Consider the following 15,464-nt stretch of genomic DNA (forward strand, 5'->3'; position numbering starts at 1 on the left):
ACTAATACATTTCTAATGTTAAATAAATGAAAACCATTCACAGTTAAGAATTAGATATGAATTATTAATGCTGTAAATTACCTTTAACCTGTTAAGCCCGAGAGACCCCGGTACCGGGGCACTGCCGCAACATCTTGCAGGAAACAGTGTCTGAGGGCATGTTCATTTAATAAACTATGAATGTTTTATATCCATGTAACGGGAAGAAACTCATCTAACTGATCATTTTAATTTTTTTTCAAAAGAAAACCCACAATGCTAACACTGAGCCTCTGAATTAGCAACGAGCGAAAAATGCTAACAATTTACTGCACCGAAAATCACTCACAAAACCTTATTATTTATCTCTTCTCCACATCCATGACATCGATTCACATCGTGAGGTGACACAGAATCGATGGGTACCCACATTATCACTGAATTATACGAATTTGCGACGTTATAAACAAAAACAGACATCAAAACAGGTGACGCTAGGTAGCTAAAAATGCTAACATTTTTACCTTGGCTCTGTAGTCTCTCCAAAGTGGTCTTCAATGGCATTAAAACGATAAAAACGCTGCTGAAGTTAATCCATAGGTTAATCCAATGTGTCTGTGTCCCTTTGAAATGATTTCTGATAATCCATAAGCAATAAAACTGCTTTTCCGTTTCCAGATGTCAGAGCAAGAGATAGGTTCGCTCTGATGCAAAACTGCATGCGCGAAGCCCCCACCTTTTCTTTTCACAATGAGTGTGTGTGGGACTCCCCCTTCGATTCTATTGGCTCTAACGGTCAGAAAGAGGTGTCAACCATCAAAATCGAGCAAGGGGGGCCAGAGATATGGAAAATCCACCCAAATGACCCCAGAAGTGTTTTCTTTTTGCTAAATCTCTCTAAAAAGATCAAATGTCACTTATTTTGCATCAATCTTGATACAGGGTACTTATTATATGTTGTACTTTGGATTCCTAAAGCTTTTAGTCTACCTTACCATCATCCAAGGGTAGTTTTCACTATAAGTACAAAATAATTTTTGGCCGGACACTATAATTTACAGTGTTTTACTATGTAAAATCTGAATTTTCTTTAAAATAAAAAACATCTATATTGATTCTGACTTTTCTACATCCAACTCACAGGTTAGATGACATTTCTCATCATTACTTTGAGAAAAAAGATTATTAATTTAACCCTTTTAGAAGGGAAGATATGGTAATTTGTTCTGGGAATGTCATTTTCGAGCCTGAGACCTGAAAAACAGGCTCAGGGCTTAACAGGTTAATATGTCTAACTATATTTAGAATGTGTTACCTTTTTATAGAAGTGATTATATTTGTATGCCAATATTTTCCTGTGGTAAAGTTTCGTTTTGCACTTTTATTTTGGTAGTAATAAGATCTGGACTCTTATTTTGAAGGAACTTTTACCGGAAGTTAATGGACTCCAAAGACTTTACCCATTTCCTCTTTGCTTTTCGTTCGGGTTCACCTTGCGCTTTATCAGTTGAATCACTTTGAACATTCGTTTGAGATGTTAACGGGTTGACCAAACTTTTTACCCCACAGTCGAACAACTTAATTTGCTTCGCCATTTTTTGTAAAACAAACACACAGCGCACTGTGCACGCAAGTAAACGTGCATCGCTTTCTGGCTCCGTAATCACACCAATGCACGTGCAACTTAAGTATCAGGTTCCGACTGGTCACAACAATAATTAAATATCACTCTGAATACAACAAATAATTAACATTTATCTATTTTGGGGTGTACATTTTGCTGTCCTTATTTCTTTATGTTAAAAACTGGTTGCCACTGATGGCAACCAAAGGCCAAGAAGTGGTTGACATTCTTTCTGAATGGTTGCCAATGGCAACCTGGCAACCGTTACTGTCGAGCCCTGCTATGTTTTTAATATTTAGTAAATGATAACGTCTGAATAAAGGTAATCTAAAGTAATATTAGTTTTACATGATAAAGTTTACTTTCTGAAGGAGAATTGTTTTTTTTGTTCATTAATTTCAATGTTGAGTAACACAACTGAATATAAACTGATTTTAATCCTCATCATGTTTTCTTTATTCAGACTGGAGCGCTGCAGTATGTCAAAGATCAGCTGTTCTGCTCTGGTCTCAGCTCTGAAGTCCAACCCCTCCCATCTGAGAGATCTAGACCTGAGTAACAACGATCTGCAGGATTCAGGAGTGAAGCTGCTGAGAGATCTTCTGGAGAGTCCAGACTGCAGACTGGAGACTCTCAGGTCAGTTCACTGACTCACATGTTCAGTTTATAATTGAACTTAATTTATGTACATTAATAACTTACATCCATAAAGTAGTAAAAGTCGTTTTATTCACATTTTAATTTTTACGTACTAAAGGAAGAACTGCAGACATAAATATTGACTGTTTCTTAAAGGAGAGGTGTCATGGCCATTTCCACTGATCATAATTCCATTGTTGAGGTATACTAAAATAGATTTATACTGTGCATTTTTCCAAACTCACATTGGTTTCTCATACAGCATCTTTGTAAACTACTTGTATTCACTGAATTTCACTCTCTGCCTTTAACGGCTCGTTGTAGCTCCCAAAGCTCCAGCCCCCACCCTCCCTGTGAGCACAGTGTGCTCTGATTGGTCGGGGCGTTGTGAATCGCGCTGAGCTCCGTGGAGGTGTTGTTTCCTTGTTTAGGATACATAGCGAAACACAGCCAAACTCATCCTGAGCACACACAAACTCACATCCGAAGTAAAAACAATAAGTGTGGCTTGATATTGAGTAAGAAAAAGGTTGATAAACGCTGTGAGAATGGGTCTGCAGAGAGAATTTCGCCACGATCCCAACTGTCTGTTATCAGCCTGCAGCCAGGGAGGAGAAATCAGCTGAGCTGCCTGCTCCCTGCACACAGATGTGTGTGTGAGGAAGTCCGTGGATTGGTCAATTTGGACCAATCAGCGGGGGCTTAACGTAACGGCTCCGCGGACGTAACATAACGGCTCCACGGATTGGTCCATTTCGTTCCGGGTACGGCTTGACATCATGCCGTACCCGGAAGAATCAAATGGACAATGACGTAACTCCAACGAAGCGTTTTGGGGAGGTATTTTCTGTGTTAGAGTTTTACTCGCTATAGGGTGTACTTTGAGGGTTTTGACTCTGCACATCGTTTACATGCATAAAAACCTTCATAACACACAAGGGGACGGGTAATAACCGGAAAAGCATGACACCTCTCCTTTAAAGGATCTGTAATAGCTGTTGTTGGAAAAAATTAAGTCTATGTTTTTAATATTTAGTAAACAATAACATCTGAATAAAGGTAATCTGAAGTAATATTTGTTTTACATGATAAAGTTTACTTCCTGAAGGAGACAGATTTGATTGTTCCCATTCATTTAAATGTTGAGTAACATGTCTGATTATAAACAGATTTGTATCCTCATCATGTTTTCTTTATTCAGACTGGAGAGCTGCAGGTTGTCAGAGGTCAGCTGTGCTGCTCTGATCTCAGCTCTGAAGTCCAACCCCTCCCATCTGAGAGATCTGGACCTGAGTGAGAACAATCTGAAGGATTCAGGAGTGAAGCTGCTGAGAGACCTTCTGGAGAGTCCAGACTGCAGACTGGAGACTCTCAGGTCAGTAACGTGTCTCTGCTGGTTCAGCAGTATTGTATTAAACACAGGGAGGTGTTTCTCTCACTGGGGCATCACAACAGATCAGTGATGTTACCGACTGACTGCAGGTCTTTTCATTTCATTCTTCCATATAGAAGGCCAGCCGAAAATGCAAAGCCCCATTTAGTAAGTAATCAACTTTCTAGGGCTGCCCTCAACTACAGATTTGTCTAGTCGACTGATAGTCGTCAATTCAGGCGATTAGTCAACTCACGTTTATGATATATTATGATTATTAATATATTAGTTTTTTTCTCCCAAAATGGTTTCAGTTTCCAAGGCTGATAAAGAACATTATTATAACAGCATGGTACGTTGTGCTTCACATAAAATACAAAATAAAACTGGAATAATGAACCTTTGAAATATAAATTAAATCTTACGGTAGAAAGCGAATGAGAGTCACAGCGCACGGACGCAACGGTATAAACAGCAGAAGCTCCGGTAAGGATACTTAATGTGTGTGAACAAGCAACGAGGACACACACACTGAACATTTAGTTATAGTTTCTATAATTCATATCTAAATATAACAACCAAATAAATACTACAGAGGAAACGGAAACACTGAAAATATGAGCGTCGGCAAAAATCCCTCCGGACATTACGCCCTCATCATGAAATGAAAGCTTGAATTTATCGTGTTCTGAGGTCAGAATGATTATATATTATAGGTCTATACAGTATGTTGATACAAAGCTAGGCTACTGCCTGACTCACTGCTGCTGTTTTCCTCAGAGTCTGAGAAAGGAACACACGTTGTCGGGATAATTATACGGAGGAGACTTTTTCTCTGTGGAGTTTGCATGTCACCTTGTGGGACTCGTCCTTTACTCGCTCAGAAAGATCCACACTTTAAATGTCCTGACCGACAAAATTATCCTAATGACCAGGCTCGGCTCTGAATGAAGTCTGCGGGTTTCCAGCTGACTCGTCAAATCACATGCAGAGAGCGGATGGAGCTTTTTTTTTGTTCAACTAATAGACTAATGATGAAATTAGTCGACGATACTTTTTTAGCCGATTAACGTTTAGTCGACTAATTGGGGGCAGCCCTACAACTTTCCACCAGACAAATGGGATTTTACAGAAGAGAGGAAAAGGTAGTCTATTTTGTATGGGATGTTTCTAGTTTCTAGACTAATGACTGGTTACTTCCTGTCATGCAGCTGAGAGCTGTGGCAGTCAGTCGTAGTGTTTGCAGAGAAGATATGATGGGATGTAAAGCATGAGATCAGGACTCTGAAGCTGACTTACTCAAAGAACAAACACTTATTTTAAACTTGAACTAAAACTTTTTGGTTGTGTTCATCCCTACAGGATCAGAGGAGAGACAATCAGAGCCAAGATCCAGAAGAACTGTGAGTACTGAAACCATATCCTCCATTCATCAATATATTAAACTCTTTAATGGAACATGTCCTCAGAGTAAAACAACATTCTTGTTTTTCTCTCTTCATCATTTTGGCTGTTTCTCTTCATGTTTTTATTATCATCATCATTCTCTCTCACCTTCTCCTCTCAGGTGAACAGGAGGACAGAAAGGTGAGAGGTCGTACCGTGTGAAGTTTATTTATTGAGATTTCCCTATTTCTCTTTCAGGTCCGGGGGGGGTTACCTGTTGACCCGTGTCCGTCTCCACAAGTGTCCGCAGGCATCCCCTAATACTGCGGTTGGGGGGATGACGTTCTGTAATCAAAGCACTGTTGTCTTTGAAACGCTCTCAAAGTCTTTGATGACAAAGTCAGAAAAATGACAAGAAGAAATATTTTGAAACTCTTGGACTTTGTGTTTTTCACCCCAGGTTAATTAATGTCCAATCAAATGTTTCCTTTGATTTCTAAAAGGAGCTCTGCCTGGTGCCATTGAAATGGTGGTATTTGGGTTGATGTGCATGTAGTCTGTATGAAGTGTAATCAGATATAACCTTTAAGATGTGTTGTGATATCTCTAAAAGGAATGATAGCTGTGCAGAGAGTGGATTCAGATACTGTTGACAGGGGTCTATGTGCAGGTGAAGAACTGACCCTGGGTCAGCAGAGTTCCTGCAGTGGACATGCTTTAGATGTCCTGCTGATGTGGAGACACCTCGTACAGGAAAGAGTTTTGATGGTTTCTCTGTTCTCCATTATAAGGTAACTCACTGCAGGCTGCTCTCTCTTTAGGACGGACGATGTTCACATTAAAGATCTGTATATAAATACAATATAAATTATATCTCCTGTACATATCCAGGCTGAGTGGACAGTCTGACTCCGGTCTGACAGTCATGTTGAGAACAGCTCGACTTATACTTAATAAGTCTTAATAACAACTTAATAACCTTCACCCATTGTCCCTGCAAGTGTTTTACCTGCCGACACGCCCACCAAAGGTAATCAATGATTTAGAAGCTGCAGCTGATCTGAGGCCAGTCCCTGCAGCTCCACAGCCAGTGAAGACAGATAAAACTCAACATCACTCATCAGTAGGGATGTAACGATGCATCGTGAACCGGTAAAAAATCGGTACAGATGCGTTAAGATTAAAACCGGTTGAGCTAAAAAATTAATCGTGATGCAATTTTTTTTAACGGCACAGGTTGTGAACTAATTTTGATTTGATTTGATTCGCTGGAACAGCAGTCTGGACATGATTGAACGCTATCTAGAACAACAACTTGCTGTGGCAGTTGCTCTCCTCAGTGCAGACGTCTGTCGAAATGCCCGTGAAATCGACACACTGGATAACATCCGTGATGCCGAGGACCAGGGGTGTAGAGCTGCCGGACCACACCGGAACGTCGCTCGGCACTTCAAACATTGCAGTACCCATAAGGAGCCGTACACATGCAGCAGTTTTTGCGTGGTTGTGTCTTTAGTTTAAAGCCCAGTGGCGATCTGTCATACTGATCATACAATAAGCCATCGAAAATAATATGATACAGTACAAGTACTTATGGGTCTCTGTGTTTCATTCAAGCTCGGCTCTGTGTGAGTGCGCGATTGTTGTTGTTAGCATCTGGTTAGCTAGCTACGCTAACGGATATAAAGAGCTGTTTCTAGAACAAGGTGGAGGAGAGCCCACTCCTGTCAGATAACCACAGCTCAGTGAGGTAAGGGACTCTCTGAGAGTTTAGATAGTTAACTTTAGTGTAAGTTATCTCAGTCTCAAACGGTTTGGTCATCATTTATGTAAACAAGTATTTCCGAGACACACCTTTTTATATGATCATTATAGTTATAACAAAATAAGAGAATAAATGAAAAACAGGTATTTGTTTGTTTGTAGCCTTTATTTAACCAGGTTAAAAATCCCATTGAGATCAACGATCTCTTTTTCAAGGGAGACCTGCAGTATGAAATACTGTAGGACAGTAAACCAAGAATACAGTTTAAAAAGGGAGTGATTTGTAAAATATCCATTAAGAAAAATTAAATCTGTCTACAGTTCTGTTTCATATGGGTGTTGAGAGTTGTATCCATAGATCTAGTCTCTTGATCGAGCAGAGCATACATTTCAAGCTGCACTTTATTTTTATTTATTTGAAGGGGTTTTTTCTTTTGATGGAGTCATTTTGATGTGGGATTTGTTTTCAAAATCCAATTATGTATCTTTTTGTTATTTAAAGGTGGGGTAGTTAAGTTTGAGAAACCGGCTCGAGATACACTTTTTGTTATATTCCATGGAATGCTCTTAACATCCCGATAGCAATGAATATCTTAAGTGCTTTGACAAAAAATCCATAAAAAAAATGCATCTGTGGAAGCCGTAGTACTGTAAAAAGCACGACCAATCATTTTAGCCGGCCCGGCTAAAATAACTGGATGGCCTACCTGCCTGTCAGCCTTCCATCTGTGCACAAACTTATCTCGTGCCCTCATTGGTCATGTGCGCGTTCGTGTGTGTTGGAGGAGGAGCTCTGTAAGGAAGTGGCAGATTTTTTCCGGCTGTGTATTTTCTAATTCTAGCGCACTCGAGCTGGTTTCTCCAAAATTACCTACCCCACCTTTCAGATAAAATACAGTTGCACAGTTTAGTTTCAGTTGCACTTTTGATGAGAACATGTACGTTGTTTTGTACAGTTTATATAAATACAGAAATATTTTTCAGTCATAATTTCTCCGCAGCTCATTCTGTTAAAAACAATAATAAATCGTGAAAAAATCATATCGTGAACTTAAAATCGTGAATCGTATCGAATCGTGAGTTGAGTGTATCGTCAGGCATCAGAGAGGCTTCAAAGGGGTCGAGCACCTGCCCTTTTGCCTCCTCTTAGAGAAGACCCGAGTTTTTCTAAAATCACAACAATTCTGACGTTTTCTCAAAATTCTGACTTTTTCTAAAATCACAAAAATTCTGATGTTTTCTCAAAATTCTGACCTGTTTTAAAAAAGAAAAATCTGACTTTTTCTAATTCACATAGTAAGTGTCAGCTGTTTTTTTTTAAATCACAAAATTCTCACTTTTTCACATCACAAAATTCTCACTTTTTTCCTAAAATCACAAAATTCTCACTTTTTTCCTAAAATATCTAAATTCCCACTTTTCCTTGAATCACAAAATTCTGACTTTTCCCAAAATTCTCACTTTTTCTCAAAATTCAGATTTTTTTTCTCAGAATTCTGACTTTTTTCTCTAAATCTCAGCAGTGTATATAATAATTTGAGATCCTCAGAACCTGGATCTTCACTTTTCAGAGCGTTCCCTGTAACCCATGCATCGTCTGTGATATTCCAGTATCGACAGTCAGGAAATGCAACATGTCTCCAGTGTAATTTGCACCTTACTGTACTGCTTTTATTTTCTAAGTGTTTCTGTTTTTAATAAATGGAGATTATTCAACTGTGTGGAAGAGTTGTATTCATACAGCATTATGTGTCCATCAGCAGAAGAGGACTTTTTAAAGTAGAGACACTACATACTGATATACAGCTGAACATCAGCAGGAGAGGACTCTTTAAAGTAGAGACACTAAATACTGATATACCAACCCAGTCTCACGGCATTTCGTGTTATAGTCACGACATTTAATCTATTGATTCGTGTTCACCAACACGATTTTCCCCTTTTTTCGTGTCACACAGAACGATTTTAAAAGCAATGTATTTCTATTGGTAGTATGTTTCGTGCCTGCACCACGTCTTTTTGTCCGGTCGGGTCTTGGAAGACCGGAAGCTGCGCGGTTAATAAAAACAAGTTCTTACTCAATATCAAGCCACGATTATTGTTTTTATTTTAAATCGTATAATGTCGGACTGTTTTTGCCGTCCATGAGGAAAAGAAATGGGGCTCAGAATACTGAAATATGTATTTTTTAAATCTTTTTTTCCTTCTAATTTGTTATTATTTTCTAAATAACAGTGTGTTATTTACTCAACAATAACACACAATTATCCTTGTTTCTATTTATTTGTTTAATTCTATAATATCGGGCTTTTTTGCCGTCCGTCAGGAACTGAATTTCAAAATAAAGTCACCGGAAACAGACGTAGGCAATACACACCCACTGAACTGATTACCCAAGATCCTCAGCTATGGTTGAAGCTCGTGATTGGATGTTTTAGCCGCAAAGCACGTTGGGATATGGTGTTTATGCGATGTGAAATCCGAAAACATTAATAAATAAAAAAGAAAATAATACTTTATTCCGAGTGTGCTTGCTTCTCTCTTTGAAAGTCATCACATAACGGCATTGTAATACACGGTTCGGCTGCATTAAATATTACACATCTGCCGTAGTTATTTATTTATAGAGCTCTGATTAGAAGACCTTTGGACAAACTGGAAGAACTGCCACCGAAACTGAATACGTGACGTGGATCATAAATATATCAGCAATTAAACAACATCTTCAATTTCTCTTCACACAATACGTCTCCTTGCAGTATCAATACTATGTTAAGCCCTGGAGACCCCCCACAGGGGGGCCCGCCAACGTTTCTTTTCGAGACTGTGTCTCAGGGCTTCTTAACATTTATGAAACTATTAATGTGTAGCACCAGATTAACGGGAAGAATCTCAGCTAACTTAAGATATGAACCATTTTTACCAAAACAAAACACAAGTCTCATAAGAAGCGTCTAAATGACCCCTGAGCGAAAAAATGCAAACTGACTTTGGCACAGAACTCAAGATAAAGATACCCTTATTACTTATCGTAACTGCACATACAATATATCCGATTAAAGCTCAGACTCCACAGATTATATAGGTATAGTATCATCACTGAGCGATCCGAACTCGCGACAGGGGAAGCAAACACAGACATCACAACACAAACCTTTACGGAGCGGGAGATTTTACGGGAGATCGTCTCACCGTAGCTGTCAATCTGATCAAAAGACGTGTTCAATGGCATTAAAACAAGAAAAAACGCGGCTGAATCGGTTGATCCATAGGTTAATAATGTATCTGTGGCTTTGAAAAAATTATTTATAATCCATAATTCCATTTTTATGTAAAAATCGGAGAAAAAAAGTTAGCTGCTAATGGTAGCCACCAGAGTGTATGCAGCTTCCGGTTTTGGCCACGCGTCACTCTCACTCCTTATTTGTTAATGTGTTGGGGTGTGTAGAACTTTCCCTTGATTCCATTGGCTCTAGCGGTTATAAAGAGATTTCATTCGTCAAAATCGACCAAGGGGGGCCAGAGATATGGAAAATCCACCCAAATGACCCCAGAAGTGTTTTTTGTGTGCTAAATCTCTCTAAAAAAGGTCAAATTTCACTTGTTTTGCATCAATCTTGATACAGGGTACTTATTATATGTTGTACTTTGGATTCCTAAAGTTTTTAGTCTACTAACCCATCATCCAAGGGTAGTTTTCACTATAAGTAAAAAAGAATTTTTGGACGGACACTATAATTTACAGTTTTTTACTATGTTCAATCTGAATTTTCATTAAAATAAAAAACATCTATATTGATTCTCACAGTGAGAGTGACGCATAGCCAAAACCGGAAGCTGCATACACTCTGGTGGCTACCATTAGCAGCTAACTTTTATTCTCCGATTTTTACATAAAAATGGAATTATAAATAATTTTTTCAAAGCGACAGACACATTATTAACCTATGGATTAACCGATTCAGCCGCGTTTTTTCTCGTTTTAATGCCATTGAATACGTCTTTTGATCAGATTGACAGCTACGGTGAGACGATCTCCCGTAAAAGCTCCGTAAAGGGAAGGGAAGATATGGTCATGTGTTCTGGGAATGTCATTTTCGAGCCTGAGACCTGAAAAACAGGCTCAGGGTGGAACAGTTAAGGGAAAACCCTAAATGTTTGAGCACCCTCTGTGAAACGTCAAGCTACCCCACAGCACCCCCAAAAGAAAATCTCTGGCGCCGCCACTGATGCGTGTGTGAGCGCATCAGTGTGCGCTTATGTTTAGGGCGATGGGAATATTTGCACCGGGGCCAATCACAACCTTGTTACGCCACTGCGTCTCTCCATGCTTCCCTGGTGGGAGGGACTAAGACGCAAGGAAAATACGCAAGGGTGGAAGTTAAGAGAAGTGAGATGCAGCTACTGCAGTGTTTCCCCTAGGTTTACTGCCTTGGCAGGGTGCTGATCGGGTACCCCCCCCGCCAAGACAATGGTAGGGGAAACACTAACTGAGTGGCTGTCATTGTTTTGGGATGACGTGATTGTTTTGAGGCGTGTGGCACTAGTTGGCGCAGGACCATCTGCTAAAGCTCCAATCTATCACCCAATCATGATACTCGCTGTCCATTGTGAGATTGGACCTAAACCAATCACGACACGAGTTCACAATGGACGGAGCCAATCACGTCACGGCATCACAATGGACAGAACCACTCACGGCACAGCTTCTCCCCGAACCCGCCCCCCTCACGCTTTTGTATGAATGGGCATGTTGTAATTAGTAACTACACTTCTGTGAGCAGTGGTACATTAGTCATACAGCATATATACTGTATACAGAGGTATAGAGGTGGGAAGTAACTAAGAACATTTACTCAAGTACTGTACTTAAAGGTAGGGTAGGTAAGTTTGAGAAACCGGCTCGATATCGCTAGAATTAGAAAATACACAACCGGAGAAAATCTGCCACTTCCTTATAGAGCCCCTCCTCCAACACACACGAACGCGCACATGACCAATGAGGGCACGAGATAAGTTTGTGCACAGATGGAAGGCTGACAGGCAGGTAGGCCAACCAGTTATTTTAGCCGGGCCGGCTAAAATGATTGGTCGTGCTTTTTACAGTACTACGGCTTCCACAGATGACATTTTTTTTATGGATTTTTTGTCAAAGCACTTAAGATATTCATTGCTATCGGGATGTCAAGAGCATTCCATGGAATATAACAAAAAGTGTATCTCGAGCCGGTTTCTCAAACTTACCTACCCTACCTTTAAGTAGAATTTTGAGATACTTGTACTTCACTTGAGTGTTTCCATATTTTTCTACTGTGTACTTCTACTCCACTACAATTCAGAGGTAAATGGTGTACTTTTACTCCACTACATGTGTTTAATAGCTTACCTTTAGTTACTTTACAGATTTGGTTAAGATGCCTATTGGTTACTGGTGGTGTTTTATGAGTTTATGTTTATGAGTTTATTTGTTCATATAGACACCTAAAGTATATCATATATTATATGATATAAATATCTTTATGTGAGATAAGGGATCGTTGCTCAGTATGATATGATAAAGTGTGTTATATGCTCCAGGAAGGAGACAGTATATTGTTGAATATATATTAAAGATAGCTATATACTGTATATAACATTACATTAATTGTAATTCAATATACATACATCAATCATTTATGGATAAAAGGATAACTTCACCGTTTATGAACATAATGTGTTTATACATGATTATATGTGTAGATAACCTGTATAAATAATGGTTAACATGGTATCAGTGTTGTTCGCGTTGCAGTGTAGTTCTTTCTAACACTTGCATTATTATTTTACTTAAAGTTTAGATGATCACTAAACCTATAAGCCATAAAGAAATGGGAGATGCAGAATGGACGGGCTTTGGCCTTCAGGAGGGATAAACCCGCTCCAAGGAAACGGAAGTGACGTGACCTCTGTCAGAAGGTAAAGTATAGAAACATATGTACCTATTACTTATTATTCACAAATGATAAGTATATTACTGAACATTTACAATTTACTGGTGCAAATATTATCAATCAAATGATTTACACTGAGTGACTCACTCCAGACTAAAACATAATGATCATAGTTTCAGATTAAGAAATGCCTCATACATACATTTTATATTACACCCCCAGTAGTTACCCCCAGAGCCCAGCCTCCTCCCTGTGGTTTGCCAGGAGCCCCCAGAGCCCAGCCTCCACCCTGTGGTCTGCCAGGAGCCCCCAGAGCCCAGCCTCCTCCCTGTGGTCTGCCAGGAGCCCCCCAGAGCCCAGCCTCCTCCCTGTAGTCTGCCAGGAGCCCCCAGAGCCCAGCCTCCTCCCTGTGGTCTGCCAGGAGCCCCCAGAGCCCATCCTCCTTCCAAGCAGTCTCTGGGTGCTGTCCATGTACGGCAGGGATATCCTCTCCCACATGGACCATATCAAGGCCAGCATCACCTCCACATTTGGTTCCATCTTAAAGATGGACTCAACCAAAAAGGTCAAATATAACGTGACTGTGTATTTGATTTCCATGTTGGTTAAACTCTCTTATAAACAATAACATTAAAAACTAGTTTTTATTATAAATGTGTTCGGTTATAAATCTGGAAACATTAACTGCTATAGATCATTTCTAATAAATGCCTCAACTTCGCTGTTGTCACATTCCAGATCACAAAGCATCAAAGCAAGGTGGAGCAGCTGTTCCCTGCTCCACCCTCAGGTGGAGATGTAGCTCTTCCCTGCTCCACCCTCTGGCCCTCAGGTGGAGATGCAGCTCTTCCCTGCTCCACCCTCTGGCCCTCAGGTGGTGATGCAGCTCTTCCCTGCTCCACCCTCTGGCCCTCAGGTGGAGATGTAGCTCTTCCCTGCTCCACCCTCTGGCCCTCAGGTGGAGATGTAGCTCTTCCCTGCTCCACCCTCTGGCCCTCAGGTGGAGATGCAGCTCTTCCCTGCTCCACCCTCTGGCCCTCAGGTGGAGATGCAGCACTTCCCTGCTCCACCCTCTGGCCCTCAGGTGGAGATGCAGCCCTTCCCTGCTCCACCCTCTGGCCCTCAGGTGGAGATGCAGCTCTTCCCTGCTCCACCCTCTGGCCCTCAGGTGGAGATGCAGCTCTTCCCTGCTCCACCCTCTGGCCCTCAGGTGGAGATGCAGCTCTTCCCTGCTCCACCCTCTGGCCCTCAGGTGGTGATGCAGCTCTTCCCTGCTCCACCCTCTGGCCCTCAGGTGGAGATGTAGCTCTTCCCTGCTCCACCCTGAGGTCCACAGGTGGTGTTGCAGCTCTTCCCTGCTCCACCTTTGGGCTCCATGATATTTACACCAGTGAGCTCACAGGTTCCTGTCCTGGTCGCTGCTCCACAGGCTCTGAATGCCAGCCTCTCTCTGCTGTTCCTGCTCCTAGTCCTGCTCCTGCTCCATACAGACAAAAACTGACCCGCAGAGTACTGCCCAACACGTGTGAAGGTGTGGGAGGTTTGGGACAGCGGACACTGGACACAGCCAGTACAGGGAGTAGTGAACTACATTGTGCCAAAGGAGCAGTGGTTGGAGGACATAACAACATGTATATCCCCCCCACCAGAGGCATGGACACTGGACACTTATTTATGTATATAGTTCGGTGTATAGTTTGATATTTCTTTATATATATGATATGTATATATTTTATTAAGTTTATGATAATGATTATTTTATGTTAAAACTAATTTAGAGTGTTATTTTGTTATACTGCACCTTACTTACTTTTAAGGGTTGTTTTACATTTTATTAAGTTGAACTACTTTAAAATAAAGGTTTGTTTCTATCAAGTATGTGACTGTCCAATAATTGAGTGGAGTGCTATGTTTAGAATTTCTATATGTTTTCTCTTTGTTTGTTAAAATAAATACATTATAACACCAATACCTTCTTAGTTCATATTAAATGTAATGGTTACATTTAATTATTTATCCACAGCACACAAACCATGAGCTTCAATACAGGTCCATATTGGTTACTTCAAAACTATCCCTGATAAAGAAAATAATAATAATTGTATGTAATAAACTTGAAAGAAGTAGATACGTTTTACTTAATATTTATTAGAAATATATAATATGTAATAGAAATGTGTTAATAGTTAACTGCATAACACAAGTGTTATTAGTCAACAAACGCATACTTTGTTGGTCTTTATTAAAGTACTTCTGTTTATAAATACTTTTACATGCTACAGAAGGGAAACAGGGAGCAAGAGAATCGTTTTTTTCTCCTCTTTTTCTCCTTTTCCTCTCTTTTTCCCTCTTTTCCCCTCTTTTTTCTTCTTCCCCCTTCTTCCCCCTTCTTCTCCTTTCTCACCCCCCCTTGCAAGACCATTGTTCCCCAGCTTTGGCGCAGTGGTTAGAGCCTTGGTATGGGGATCAGGGCGTCACAGGTTCAAACCCCACTGCAGTCAGCATGACGTTGTGTCCCTGGGTAAGACGCTTCACCCCAAATTGCTCCTGTGGGGATTGCCCACAGTATTGAGTATGAAAGTCGCTTTGGATAAAAGCGTCTAACAAGTAACATGTAATGTAATGTTTTCTAACGGTCAGATCTCCTCACAGAAATCCACTGTTCTGTTCCAGCTGGAAACAAGAAGCTCTTTATCTCAAAGGAAATCTGAAAAAAAGTACAAATGGAACACCCGATTTATTGGGTTTTGTTTTCAAGCCTGTTTTTATC

The 15,464-nt window shown here is 40.4% G+C and overlaps 1 long non-coding RNA gene across 1 annotated transcript; it reads left to right on the forward strand.

Annotated features, from left to right (window-relative positions):
* The first annotated feature begins 2,213 nt into the window (after positions 1 to 2,213).
* LOC117472949 lies at positions 2,214 to 6,645 on the forward strand. The gene is made up of 3 exons (XR_004554970.1): positions 2,214 to 2,240; positions 4,977 to 5,017; positions 5,259 to 6,645. It is a non-coding gene; the product is annotated as an uncharacterized LOC117472949 (long non-coding RNA).
* Positions 6,646 to 15,464: the final 8,819 nt, after the last annotated feature.

This window comes from Trematomus bernacchii, unplaced genomic scaffold (genome assembly GCF_902827165.1).
Source record: "Trematomus bernacchii unplaced genomic scaffold, fTreBer1.1, whole genome shotgun sequence".
Classification (NCBI taxonomy): domain Eukaryota; kingdom Metazoa; phylum Chordata; class Actinopteri; order Perciformes; family Nototheniidae; genus Trematomus; species Trematomus bernacchii.